The 13,820-nt window shown below is 39.3% G+C and overlaps 1 long non-coding RNA gene across 1 annotated transcript; it reads right to left on the reverse strand.

Moving 5' to 3' along the window:
• Positions 1-2,168: 2,168 nt before the first annotated feature.
• Positions 2,169-4,373, reverse strand: LOC311066514. The gene is made up of 4 exons (XR_014603094.1): positions 4,299-4,373; positions 4,073-4,222; positions 3,826-3,928; positions 2,169-2,512 (listed from the first exon to the last, which is right to left on the reverse strand). It is a non-coding gene; the product is annotated as an uncharacterized lncRNA (long non-coding RNA).
• Positions 4,374-13,820: the final 9,447 nt, after the last annotated feature.

Below are 13,820 nucleotides of genomic sequence, written 5' to 3' on the forward strand. Positions count from 1 at the left end.
GCATTGCATTGCTTATGTCCTTTTCGGTTTTAGCACTAAACATTAATGTGTCAGAAGTCTCTACAGCATTCATTTTACCTATAGAGTGATTTGTCACGCAGGCACTTTGTGTGAGAATCGGACAAAAATTCAGGTCACTGATAATCGTATACCCTCCATGAGCTTTTAATTCAGGAACGCATACGCATGATGTCACCGTTTTCAGAAATTTGCATTTTTGTAGTTTACATGGAGACTATAACAGTATAATGAGCAGCAGGTGTGATTGCAATTCAGTTTTTTGCTGAGGAGCCGAGGCGATGAGCAGGCTTTTGCAACGACTATTATTTTTCCAGTCATAGACCAGCGCTCAAGCACTGACTAGAATCCAGCGCTGACAAGAATCAGCATTCACATGCTCAAAAATGTGTTTCGCACTGACAACAATCCAGTTGTGGCTGACTAGAATCCAGCGCTGACTAGAATCATGCAGCGGAGGAATGGAAAGTTGACAAGCCATTAAAAAAGTATTGACTTAGGAACCACTTATAGATTTTCAAATATTTTGAATAAATCATGTTCCCATTCACTCCGGCGACGAATTTTAAAATTAATTAAAATAAAATTCTATTGATAAGGTAAAACTTTTACATTTTTAGGCATTAACTAATGCCAATGCCTAATGCCAAAATATTTTCTTTGTTCACCAAGTAATTTACTGGTCAGGCATTATTGTTAACTCGCAAGACTGTAAGGAGAAAATGACAATTTGATGCATAATTTAAATATATTCTGTAATCACATTTTGGTAATGTATTAACTCCACCGTCACATCTGAGCGCGAAACACTGCTTGGATAGTTTCAAGATAGTTAAAAATAATTAATAATACAATAATAAATTGTTCATATGTATTTAATCTTGTTAGAAGAATTTTTTTTTTTTTTTACTGATTATGAACACAAATTAATCATGACAAACCAAATTAATTGTAATTGTATTAATTATACCATTGATAAAGAAAAAAATGGTACCAAGGTATTTTAAGGGATCTGGATATGGTAAGGATAAGGGACCTGGAAAATGGATAGGGGCGCTGGGCCAAAAAAGGTTGAGAACCACTGTGCTAGTTGGACAAACTAGTTTTTAAGGCTCAAGGACATCATTCTAAATTTCTTCCACAGGAAAAAGAAAGTAAAATGGTTTTGGAACAATATCAGGATGAGTAAATGAAGAGGAAGGTAACACTTTTTTACGAAAGTCCACTTTAGACATTCTACCAACCATTTACTGTCACAGTGTTGGTTTATGTTTCCTGGTGTCCACTAGAGGTCCTCTTCCCCCACGGTGTCATTCACATTAGGAACTGCATTCCCCACAATCCTTGTCTGTGCCAATCACTGTTCACTGCACTCAGCTGTTCCACGTCATCATTGTTCCCAGCTGTTCCCTGTTTCATTGTTAGTTCTGTGTGTGTGTGTGTATATATACCCTGGTTGTTTCAGTGTTTGTCACAGAGTCCTTGTCTTTTATCACACCACTTCCGTGTTCCGCCTTGTTGCCTGTTTTTGGATTGTTTTATGTTTTGGATTGCTTCTTTGGTTTGCACTGTAAAAAATAAAAAGTTGAGTAAACTTAAAAAAGTAAAGCAACCAGCTGCAAAGCATTTTTGAGTTTACTCAACTTCAGTGGTCGAAGTTCATCCAACTACCAGTCCAACTCAAAGAAACGAGTAAGCACAACTACAGAGGTCCTGAAGTTCAGTAAACTCAAAAAAGCTTTGCAGCTGGTTGCTTTACTTTTTTAAGTTGATTCAATTTTTTACTTTTTTACGTTGATTCAACTTTTTTACTTTTTTAAGTTGATTCAACTTTTTCAAATATCTCACCCAGATACTTGTATAGCCTTCACATTAAGAATCCAAATGCAGGGAGTAAACCATACTGTAAATACAACACAATACAAAAGACATTGCTATCATTACAGAACTTATTTATTGACAAATATTCTGCAAAACAACACATTTTCTATTTGCATTAGGTACACATATTATAAGGTGATGAAGTTCTATTCCACTCTTCAAGATTTATTTAAAAAACAAAAAATAGACTATGCACAAAATTAGAGTACAAACTGGAATAAATAGATGCTCAACCTTACAATTATCCATATGGATTGCAGCTACTTGGACAATCTTTTGAAGGACTATGCAAAAAAATCAGCCTTGCGGAGCATTTTAGGTCAAGATAAATAAACGTTTTTTTCTAAACAAACTAAGCAATTTTTTTTCTTAACCAGTTACTACTGGTGTATTTTAATACTTTAGGATAGTTCACATTGGGGGCATAAATCAAGCCAAAGAGGAGAGTAACAACTGTGGCAAAGGTCTTGCACATTATGGTGCCCAATCTGCTCTTATAGTACTACAGAGAGGCACCTTATATTTGGGTTTGAGTGGATAGTGGCAACATCATCTTCAACGATAGTTAAGATCCTCATCTTCTCCCCTTGTGAATGTCTTCTGGCTCTGTGTCCTGCAGTAAAAAACAGCATAAAATTAGGGTCATTTTTTTTTTTTATTGCATTATGTTAGACCACAGAGTGTTCCTTAAGGTCTGCTCATGTAACTTCACTTGAAAAGTAAAGGTGGTCATGTTTTTAAGCATGTTCAAATTCAGCCATATAAAACTGATAAACGGAAAACATTTCCCAACTCCAAACAATGCCATATCAGCATTTGATGTGATTGCCTGTGGCACTCGTCCACAGCAGAATCCACGGCCATTCTGATTTAATGCTTTTTATTTTAGGTCACCCAAATCGTACATGTTTTAAGGCACACATTCTGTTCATCACCCAAAACTGGTCATATTGCATCAGTGAAGATTGGTTTAAATCACTAGAGTCACATGGATTACTTTCATGCTGCCTTTTCTTGTTTATATCTCCTATATTCATATTCTTTTATATTATATAAATTTTATTTACTCTACTATTGCTACATTACTGTTTAACCTTATGATTGTGCACTGTATTGTTTTAACAGGTTAGATATCAGAGGGAATGTCTCCGGACAGTGTTGTGAAGCAGTAATTTTCCATTGTCTTTGCTTTGGTAAAATAACAACTTGTTGAATTTGTGCCATCAGGTGAAGTCAAACTAATCACTGAGAAAGTTTCAACTACGATTATTTAATAAAGTAATTTTTACCATGACTTTGTCTGTTGATGATAAGTTTTGTATATCACACAAAACTTATCTCTTAACAGCATCTGGTAAATAGGTGAAATACAGTGCTATGCATAAGTTTAGACACCCATGCTAAAGTTGACTAAAAAGAGGAATAAAAAAATCATCTTTTGGAAATTGAACTTAATGCCTTAATTAAAAAATTGGGAAAAATCCAACCTTTAAGGACACCAGTTTTCTTTGTGAATGAATAATGTATCGTAAATAAATAAATGTTCTTCCTTAAAATACAGGGTGCATAAGTCTGGACACCCCTATGTTAAATTCCCATAGAGGCAGGCAGATTTTTATTTTTAAAGGCCAGTTACTTCATGGATCCAGGATACTATGCATCCTGATAAAGTTCCCTTGGCCTTTGGAATTAAAATAGCCCCACATCATCACATAGCCTTCACCATACCTAGAGATTGGCATGGAGTAATTTCCATAAGATCATCTCTCAATGCAAATCAAACCAGCTATTAGGCTAACTGAAATAAAACCATGCCAATCTCTAGGTGTGGTGAAGGCTATGTGATGATGTGGGGCTATTTTAATTCCACTGTATATAATAGCACTGTATATCAGGTGTGAGTGTATATGCTGATGATCTTCTTACCAGGCAAGTCTTCAGGATGTTTCCAGACTTTTCCCTCATAAACAAAGGCAGACCTTTATGAATTGTTGACTTTTTTTGAGGAAGCACATTGGAGTGTCTGTGTCTGAAAGACAGAAAAACAAATACGGAACAAGTTATATACAAAGAGAAGAGAAAAGAACCTTTTTCAAGGTTTTTTTACCTTGAAAAAGAGATGGCACCATTCAGCCTTTAACCAGAGAGATATGATCACATGCAAAATAATTACTTGATGATCAAGTTGGTCTAGGAGGATCTTCATCTCATCTCCATACGCTCCACCACTTGCTCTGTACAACTAGATGTGTATTCATCTAACTAAGAGAAAAAGGTGCTCTTCGGATCAGTTTGTGTGATTCTGTAATACTCAGCAGAGACCCTGAAAAACAAAAAAACATTGTTGAAACAGTAAGAATTAAGTGTAGAACAACACAAGTAAATTCAGTTAAACTCACCTGATCTTTTAAAAAATAAAGGCCACTGTTTTAGCACATACAAGGATCTTGTCACTGTACTGATGTTCTTTAGTCTAAAAATGACAAATACAACAGAACAAAGATACATAATTGTATTAAACAAAACAACAACAAAAAAAATCAGTTACAGTAGGTTAATTTAACATGTAGTAAAAATAATACAGAAATTGAATAATCAAATGTGAAAAAGAATCAATGCATAGTTTTCACTGTATTTATTAAATATTACAGATATTATAGATACAAAAGTTATTATAAGAGCAGTGAGCGATTTTGTCTTTATTTTTTAATATGCAAAACTAACATACATATTTTTAACATAACACACTAGTTTTGCATATAGGCCTATATTATTATTTTTTTCCTCTAAATTATATTGTATTTAATTATATTGCACTACTGTAGAATGCCTGAGCCTCAACTTAAGCATGTACAAATTGTAACTACAATTTGTATAGCCTACGTGACAAATAAACTTGAAATTAAATTGAACGGACTGCGGTCACTTTAAGAGCTCATGGATCTAATACTGAAACATCTAGGTTTCAACAAATTGGTTATGTTCACTTAAGACATTGCCGACTGTGTTTACTTGAATACTTTCTTTGTTTTGTTTTTTGTTATTGACCTAATTGTATGTGTATTTAACTATTAAATCGCAATACGCCACAAAAGATAGCTGAAATCGCACTCAGATTCTGTCCGAGTCCGAGAGAAGCAGCTTTCTGTCTCTCAATCAGCGCAAGCAATTTATTTATATTCTTTATTCACGACTTACTGAGCTTAACAATTTTAACATCTTTTAAACACCATGCACGTCCTTGTCCTTCTTTTCTCACTCAAGCATGTTTCCTCACTCTAACGTTAGTCTGGGTAGCAATAACGTTAAGTAGCAATGTGCTACGTGGATAATCTCTAACAATAGAAACTTATCGTCACCACGAAATATATCTTTTAACATAATACTATATTTTATCAACATATGTGTGCAATTTATAGCCTATTTTCATTCATAAAGCTTAAAGAAAACTTACCGCAATCAGATGAAATCCAGTCCCTTTGATAGCATGGTTGAAGGAGGAAACCCCGAGTAACGTACAGCGAGACAGACTGCGCATGCGCGATGATGGGAAGTTAAACGTTCGAACTATGAAATCAAAATATTAAGTTTTCTCAACTTAATTGTTTGTGTTCATTGGACAAAATAGTAGTACACTTGCAGTTAAATAGTTTTTATAAGTAAACTCAACATTGCAGTCAAAAATTTGTCCACTCAACTTAAAATTTTAAACTGAGTTAACAATTTGCAAGTTGGATTTTTTACAGCTGGACTGGATTTGAGTAACGGATTTCCCTTAATAAATTATACTGCTCTTGGATCTAACCCCTGTTTCCGGTGTGTGGATCGTGACAGAAGGACTCCGTCAAAGTATAGATCCAGCAGTATGGGGTTTCGTATCCTTCCCCCCCAAGTCGGAGAATGAGAGGAGGGGAAGGGTCCAAAACTTAATGGACCTACGCCAGCAGGGCCAGCCGGTGGGATGTCTGGCCCAAATGTTTTGGACCCTCTCTAGAGGGTTGGGGTACAACGACACGGCATTAAACGAATTCTTCAATGTCTGTCTGGATGACCCATTGCCTGGGTGGGAGATAAAGGGGCTGGAGATCCTGGATTTTTGGGGATTTACCAGCTACCTTCAGCATCGGAGCCAGTGGGATACTCCAGTCCCAGTTCCGGTGGTCCCAGTTCCGGTGGTCCCGAGTCCGTTGGTCCCGAGTCCAGTGGTCCCAGTTCCGGTGGTCCCGAAACGGAGGAGGAGAAGGAAGACTCCCTCCGTGACTGTGCCGGTGGTCCCAGTGCCGGTGGTCCCAGTGCCGGTGGTCTCGAGTCCGGTGGTCCGGAGATGGAGGAGGAGGAGAAACCCCTCCACAACGACTTGTCCGGTGGCTCCTAACCCAGAGACCATCCCGGAGGTGACTGCCATCCCTGACGCGTCGCTCAGGCGACTTGCTCTGCTCACGCCGCCCAGGCGCCCTGCTCTGACCGCGCCGCCCGAGCTGCTCGCCCTGCCGGCGCCGCCCAGGCGTCCTGCTCTGCCCGCCCCGCCCGAGCTGCTCACCCTGCTGGCCCCGCCCGAGCTGCTCGCTACGTCTGCCGATCCAGTGACTGTTCACGTCACGTCTGCCGATCCAGTGACTGTTCACGTCACGTCTGCCGATCCAGTGACTGTTCACGTCACGTCTGCCGATCCAGTGACTGTTCACGTCACGTCTGCCGATCCTGTGTCACCGGACAAGATGGCCGCCGCCGAGCCGGTGTCTGTTCCGCTCTGGCCGCCCGAGGGAAAGTCTCCGCCATGGCCGACCGAGGAAAAGTCTCCGCCCTGGCCGCCTGCACAGCCTGCTCCACCCTGGCCACCCGATGGATTGTCGTCTTCGCCCTGGCCGCCCGAGGGGAGGTCTCCGCCTTGGCCGCCCGATGGACTGTCTGTTTTGCCCTGGCTGCTGGCTAAGCTGTTTCCCCCTGTTTCTGTTCCCCTCCATGGACCTGGCCCCCCATCCCGCCCCCTGATCCTCCACCATTCCACCTCCCGCCTGGACTCTTCCCCCACGGTGTCATTCACATTAGGAACTGCATTCCCCACAATCCTTGTCTGTACCAATCACTGTTCATTGCACTCAGCTGTTCCACGTCATCATTGTTCCCAGCTGTTCCCTGTTTCATTGTTAGTTCTGTGTGTGTGTGTGTATATATACCCTGGTTGTTTCAGTGTTTGTCACAGAGTCCTTGTCTTTTATCACACCTCTTCCGTGTTCCGCCTTGTTGCCTGTTTTTGGATTGTTTTATGTTTTGGATTGCTTCTTTGGTTTTGACCCCTGCCTGGACTGGATTTGAGTAACGGAATTCCCTTAATAAATTATACTTTTGGATCTTCTGTTTCCCGTGTGATGGATCGTGACATTTACATGTCAACTAACTCTCAGTAGAGTATTAGTAGACTGCCTGCTTAATATCTGTTAACACTTTATTTTGATGCTCCCCAACAGAAAGTGGACCATGCCTATAAGTAATATTGTAACTATGTCAACTTGTTCTAACCCTAACCTTAACACCTAACCCGAACCTAACAGTGTACAGATTTTTATTTGACATGTAGTTGCATAGTTACTTAAAGTTAGTAGAATGTCTAAAGTGGACAATCGAAACAAAGTGTAACCAAGAGGGGTTGCAATTTTGGTTGTTCCTTTAATATGAGCACATCTTACGATTGCAGTATAAAACAGGCTTTACAATGAACCTCTCACAATACATAAAAAAAAGATGACAAATTGATTCATTCACAAATCTAGAATGCAGAGCGGATTCCCAGGCATTCATTTGTGCTCTCAGCACTTCCTTCCTGTGTTCCTATACGTTTTGCTTGTTTCAGCCCAGGCCCTGTTGCCCTTTCACAGCCCTCAGGGTGGGGAGGACGTGCAAACCCCATCCCACCCTCCAATGGCATCTCTCTGACACTCCACTACATATCAATAGTTGCCATAGATACAAATATAACAGCAGAAACACAATCCATCTGTTCCACAACACTTATCGCTTTCGCTCATTCCTCACGTCCACAGCGCAAACTTTTATGGTACAGTGAGATCAGCATTGCTGTATAATCCTTAAAGACATGATACACTACCTGCCCTTATCCCCCAAAATAGCTGCCTATTCTGTTTGACCGCTGAATCAATTCAAAATACATTACCTGACCGTGATTAACTTCATGATGTGTCTGTTCACAAAATCTGGCACATTGGGGGATTTAACAGAAATTTGTTTTAATAATTAAAACACTTTGATAAAGGATTAGCAACAGCAGCAAAACCTAGTGCAACACAAGCAGTTACCTTCAAAATTAGGAACCCAGCTGAAATTAAACATGGTCCCACTTTAACTAATTCTTTGATAAATACCTGCATGTAATTACAGCTGTTATTAATTACTGTGATCACATCTATAATCACACTGTTGACCCATTCCTTACATCGTAATACACCCTTAAACCTACCCATACCACCAAACCTGTCCTAACCTTACCTTAAAATGAGTAGCTTGCGTTTTCTATACATTGTGACATCACAATGTAGCAGGCCCCGCCCACGACTGGTGCCGGAATCTGCCCTATCAGCTTAGCTTCTCTCCTGAGTGAGATGTACACAGTCCGCCATGTTTATCTCCTTGAAGGTGCCTTATGTAAAAATTGAGGTAAAAATATCCAAAAAATGAGCTACATGCATCAAAAGAATGAGAAGAAATAAGGGCGATGATGTCATTAAAAAAATGTCAAGTTATAGTGCTGCAGAGATATCAACCTCAATTAGCATTAGCATTAATAGCCACGGCCCGACAGGTGTCGTAATACCAGTTTCGGCCATGGGAGGCGGTATGCCGGCAACATAACCACCAGCCAAACATGCAATACACGAATAACTCGCACGGCTTGTGGGCGTACTTGAACCTGATGTCAATCGTGTGGAAAGTAGCCTAGCTGCTACTGCCCACTACTACATTCAAATAAAATATGATAAAAAAGGAACAGAACCAGAGTAAACATTGGCACTGCTTTCCATCGCTGGAGACAACTAATGGACATGAAAAAAATGAGGTTTGACTTCGAACTTGCAACATTTCGTTTGGATTGGTAAGTAAGATGCTGTTAGTATTTCGTTAGAAGTTTGTTTTATATGTTTGTGTAGATTTTCGGGAAGTTATAACATAGAAATGTATCGAAGGCTGTTCGATAAACGTATATAACGTTCATAAATACAGTATTGTAATATAGTACACATAGCACAATCTCTATTGCTCTTTTTTTCTTGCCAACTACGTGACCTATATTATGTATATTAAATGGCTTTCCTGAGGTAAATCTGACATAATTGTTCTCCAGCTGTGTTATTGACCTCTTCACGATGATAAAAAACACTGATTGGTCGATATTATGTATGAGGAATACATTTTGGTAAGTTGTAGCCTAACGTTACTGTATCTTTCAGTGTTCGTGATTTTTTTACTATTAGCTAGTAGAGATGATCGGTTCACATGCGCTAGGGATCTGTCGTGTAACATTTACAAGCGCCAAAACGGTATTTAATTGACAGAATCTGAGAGCTGAGATTTTTTTATATCATAACTAACCTGCTCTGTCTAGTCTGTCGGTCTCCGTGTCCTCTTTGCTTCACGATTTTTCTGTGCGTGAGAAAATTGATGTGTGGGGTGAGAGCGTGTGAAAAGTGTTTGCGTGTGTCTCACGGTTAATGCGTGAGAGTTGGAAGCTCTGGTTACGTTGGCGCTAGCTTGGTCAACATCAGCGAATGCTGTCTGTCAAATTAATGTAATTCAAACTAACAATAAAAATGTAATATGAACAAAACGAATATGAACATATTCACTGGTAAAGGTGAAGGGGAGTAGCTTGAAGATATTCATACTCTAGAGTAGACCAACTCACTTTCTGGAGGTATACTGCCCCCATCTGGTATGGAATGTGGAGTATGAATTTATTTATTTTTACATAAGGCACCTTTAAGTCAAAAGATGTTTGACTTTTAAAAAACGTGTCTCAGCAGCTTGTGTTTTCCACCGTTTTTAGACGCAAAAGCGTGTTGAGTTTGAATGGCCCTGAATGGGAGAGAAAAAAATGCAAGGCCCATCTAGCGCATTTACGTAAAGAATAACAGAAAAGCAGTGCAGTGGAAAGGAAAAATTGTTCTGTGGAAACGGCCAGAGTATCGAAGGCATGAGCTGTAAAGGCACAGCCCTCTTCTGAAAGGGGGCAGGGGGAAGCTGCTCATTTGCATTTAAAGATACACACTCACGAAAACAGTGTGTTTTTGCTTCCACCCATAAAGTGTAATTTTGGCATGTTATAATAATCTGATCTGTGGGGTATTTGAGCACATTCTGGGGACACCTAAGACTTGTATTACATCTTGTAAAAAGGGGCATAATAGGTTCCCTTTAAATGTCATATCCAATCTGGTAAAATCTACAAAGGCAACAAATCCATATGTCACTCGACTTAAGGCCCGGATATACTTCATTTTCCGCATTCTGCTCTATCTTATAATTATAATAATTTGTTACATTTATAAAGCGCTTTTCTGGGTACTCAAAGTGCTTTACGTGGAAGGGGGGGAATCTCCTCAACCACCACCAATGTGCATCCACCTGTATTATGTGACGGCAGCCATACTGTGCCAGAACGCCCACCACACACCAGCTTATTGGTGGAGAGGAGACAGAGTGATGAAGCCAGTCAGTATTAGGATTGGGAGGAGACTGTGATTAGGCGGCCATGATGGACAGAGGCCAATGGGCAAATTTGGCCAGGATGCCGGGGTTATACCCCTACTCTTTTTTCCGAAGGACATCCTGGGATTTTTAATGACCACAGAGAGTCAGGACCTCGGTTTAATGTCTCATCCGAAGGATGGTGCTTTTTGACAGTATAGTGTCCCCATCATCACTATACTGGGTCGTTAGGACCCACACAGATCACAGGGTGAGCGCCCCCTACTGGCCTATCTAACACCTCTTCCAGCAGCAACCTGTTTTTTTCAGGAGGTCTCCCATTCAGGTACTGACCAGGCTCAACCCTGCTTAGCTTCAGTGGGCAACCAGTCTTGAAGTGACCAGGGTGATCTTGTGCACAGTTGAGCATGCAAGCATTTCAAAGTATACTCCTATCTCCAAGTTCTCAAAGTATTCATGTGTATTCTGTGGAGGATGACAGTGAACGTGATTTCAGCAAGCACAACATGTTCCTGGATCAACATCCAACATCAGCATTCCAATCAACCAATCAAAAATGACAAGGAAGTGGGACACATTTGCAAAACTGGGTTACACTTTATTTTGATAAGTTGACATGTGGATGCAAAGTTACTTATAGTCAGTAGAATGTCTTAAGGGTACCACTGAAATAAAGTGTTACCCAAAACAATAACAAAACAACACACTGAGGGACACATTGTATATACCGTTGTAAAACTGTCACAGATGGCCATATCTTTATTTTTACTTACTAGAATCAGATTGACCAGACTAGTATAATATCACTGATCAGAGATTCTCAAGACTTCAGGGCCCATATTTTACACTGGACATCAATTGACTACAAAACAAAGTTTCATAATTGTTTATTGAGCAAAAGTAACAAAAAATATCCTAAAATCAAACATTCAAATTAATTATTTATAAGGCTTTTACACTGATGAATTTGCACCAATATACCATAAAGTCATTAAAAATCACAACCAAAGACATGGGAAACATTTTCTCCTCATTTTCTCCCACCATGTATTTGATTGTCCTAACTATGCATGATTCTGTGGTTATTGCATGTCATTATTTAGTAAGAACCCATTTTGAGAACCACTATCAAAGAGATTTTCCAAACTAAGTGTCTTAATTATCAGATCTATGTTGTTTGAGTTTTGTTAATAAACATCACACTGAGTGACTGCTCTGTCTCTGACTTAGCAGCAAATCTGAACAGCTGGACAGCGAGTGACTTGTTCATCTGAGCGCTCATAACATTCCAGAGTCTGACTGTGACAGCCTCATGAGGGGGTAATGAATCAAAAGTCTCAGCCAAACAGAGCATAATGTTCACACACCATGACTCCATCTCATAGGCGTTTTTTACACCCATTCAAAAGGCATTATGCTCCAAAGAAATATATTTATATGTGCATATACACAGGCAAACATTCACACTCAAACAAACACAAACTCGGTATGAAAACGTACAGGTCTACCAAGCAATCAAATTGTCTTCACATGCATTTTCAGTCTTGTTTGTCCTGGGACGTTTCTACCAACCAGTCAAGTTTTGGGGTTAGGTTGAGGGGTTAGAAGGAGTTTTCCAACCCCTAGATTTGTTGATTTTAGGGGAACTGATTAGGATTTCACTCGTGGCCATACTAATCTTTCCCAGCAGAGAAAAAAAAAAAAAAAAATGCTTCACAGACAGACTGAAATCCAAGGTATAGGTTTATGAGACATAAACATAGCACAGTTGCTGAATGAATAATTTCTGAAAATGTGTACAGGAAAAATGTACAGTTGTTGTTCTGTTAAAATTTTAAACATCCTCCATTCTTTCTTGGAAACGTTGGGCAACCAAGCGTTAAATTCCCAATGATACCATAACTACTAATGCATTTTAAATTAACTTAAACTAATTTAAATGAATTGTGTAGCCTATGTTTTCTTCACTTTCTAATGATTTCTGATGTTGTTTAACATTTAATTAATGATTAATAATTAATAAATGTAAATCCATCAGAAACATGACTTGCAACGTGTCTTTAATTATGCAGAAAAACATCCCAGAGCTATTATATTTTTTTTATGTGACCTAAATGATTTGTGCATTTAGCAACAGGGCATTATTATTTATCCATTATCTAAATGAAAGTGCAACATTAAACTTGTTTGGAGTTTTTGAAAGTAATTCATGTCTATTGGTTTGTTTATGCTGAGAAAAATGCACTGTTTGAGAGAGCTGTGAAGGAACATTCAGGAGCTTATAGAGTTAATTCCACACAGTACCACCTTAATCTATCAGTGGTTGGTGTGTTGCTGGCGGATCTAATTATAGAGATTACTTGCACTGACCAGCTGGTACAGTGCAGGACTCAGCGTGTGTTCAAACCTACATGCCTCACTCACCCTCCTGGCTTTATGCTATTTTCAGGAGCTGTGCACATCAGTTTATGATGTTGTTTTACTTGATAAGGAGTCTGTGGTTAGAATGAAACAACTGTGCTTAAATTCCTGGGAGCCTGTATTCAATTGTCTAGCAAAAATAATCAAAAAGGCAACATAAAAAATTAAACAGACAATGCCCAATTCCAACATCAATGTGCCTTTCAGTGTTCATCTGAATGTGGGTTCTGGCTCCTTAGAATTTAATTGAAACATACACGGTGAACTACAGTAACACATTCTAGAATAAAACAAAATTGGGCATTATACTGTAGCAGAGCATCAATGAAGGTCCCAACTCAAGGGATGGTGTGTTTCTGATGAGGTCCAGTGATTGGCTTACACCACCAAACAATGTTGGTCCCATCAGATGATATAATCTTTCATCTGGCTTCAGAGTCTCCCACATGCCTCTGTATAACCAAGATGTCATGTTATTTTTTAACAGTGACTATTTTTGCCACTGTCCATAAAGCTGTGAATTACCCCGGTAAAAGTATCTCCAGTTTTACCCACTGATGTCATTGGTCTCTTGGTGTCCTACCTCAATAGTCTCCTCCTTGCACAATCAGTTGAGGACATCATGCTAATAAATAAAGACACAGCTGGGTGATCCTCTTTTCATTTTATAAGTAGCCTATTGATTTTACTTCAAGGGATGCAGAATGGAAATCTTTTTGTATCCATTCCGTTTTTTTTATCACAATACTGACTAACCAGAAGTTGGACCTTCCAAGGGT

The sequence above is a fragment of the Abramis brama genome (assembly GCF_963993115.1).
Source record: "Abramis brama genome assembly, chromosome: 1".
Taxonomy (NCBI): domain Eukaryota; kingdom Metazoa; phylum Chordata; class Actinopteri; order Cypriniformes; family Leuciscidae; genus Abramis; species Abramis brama.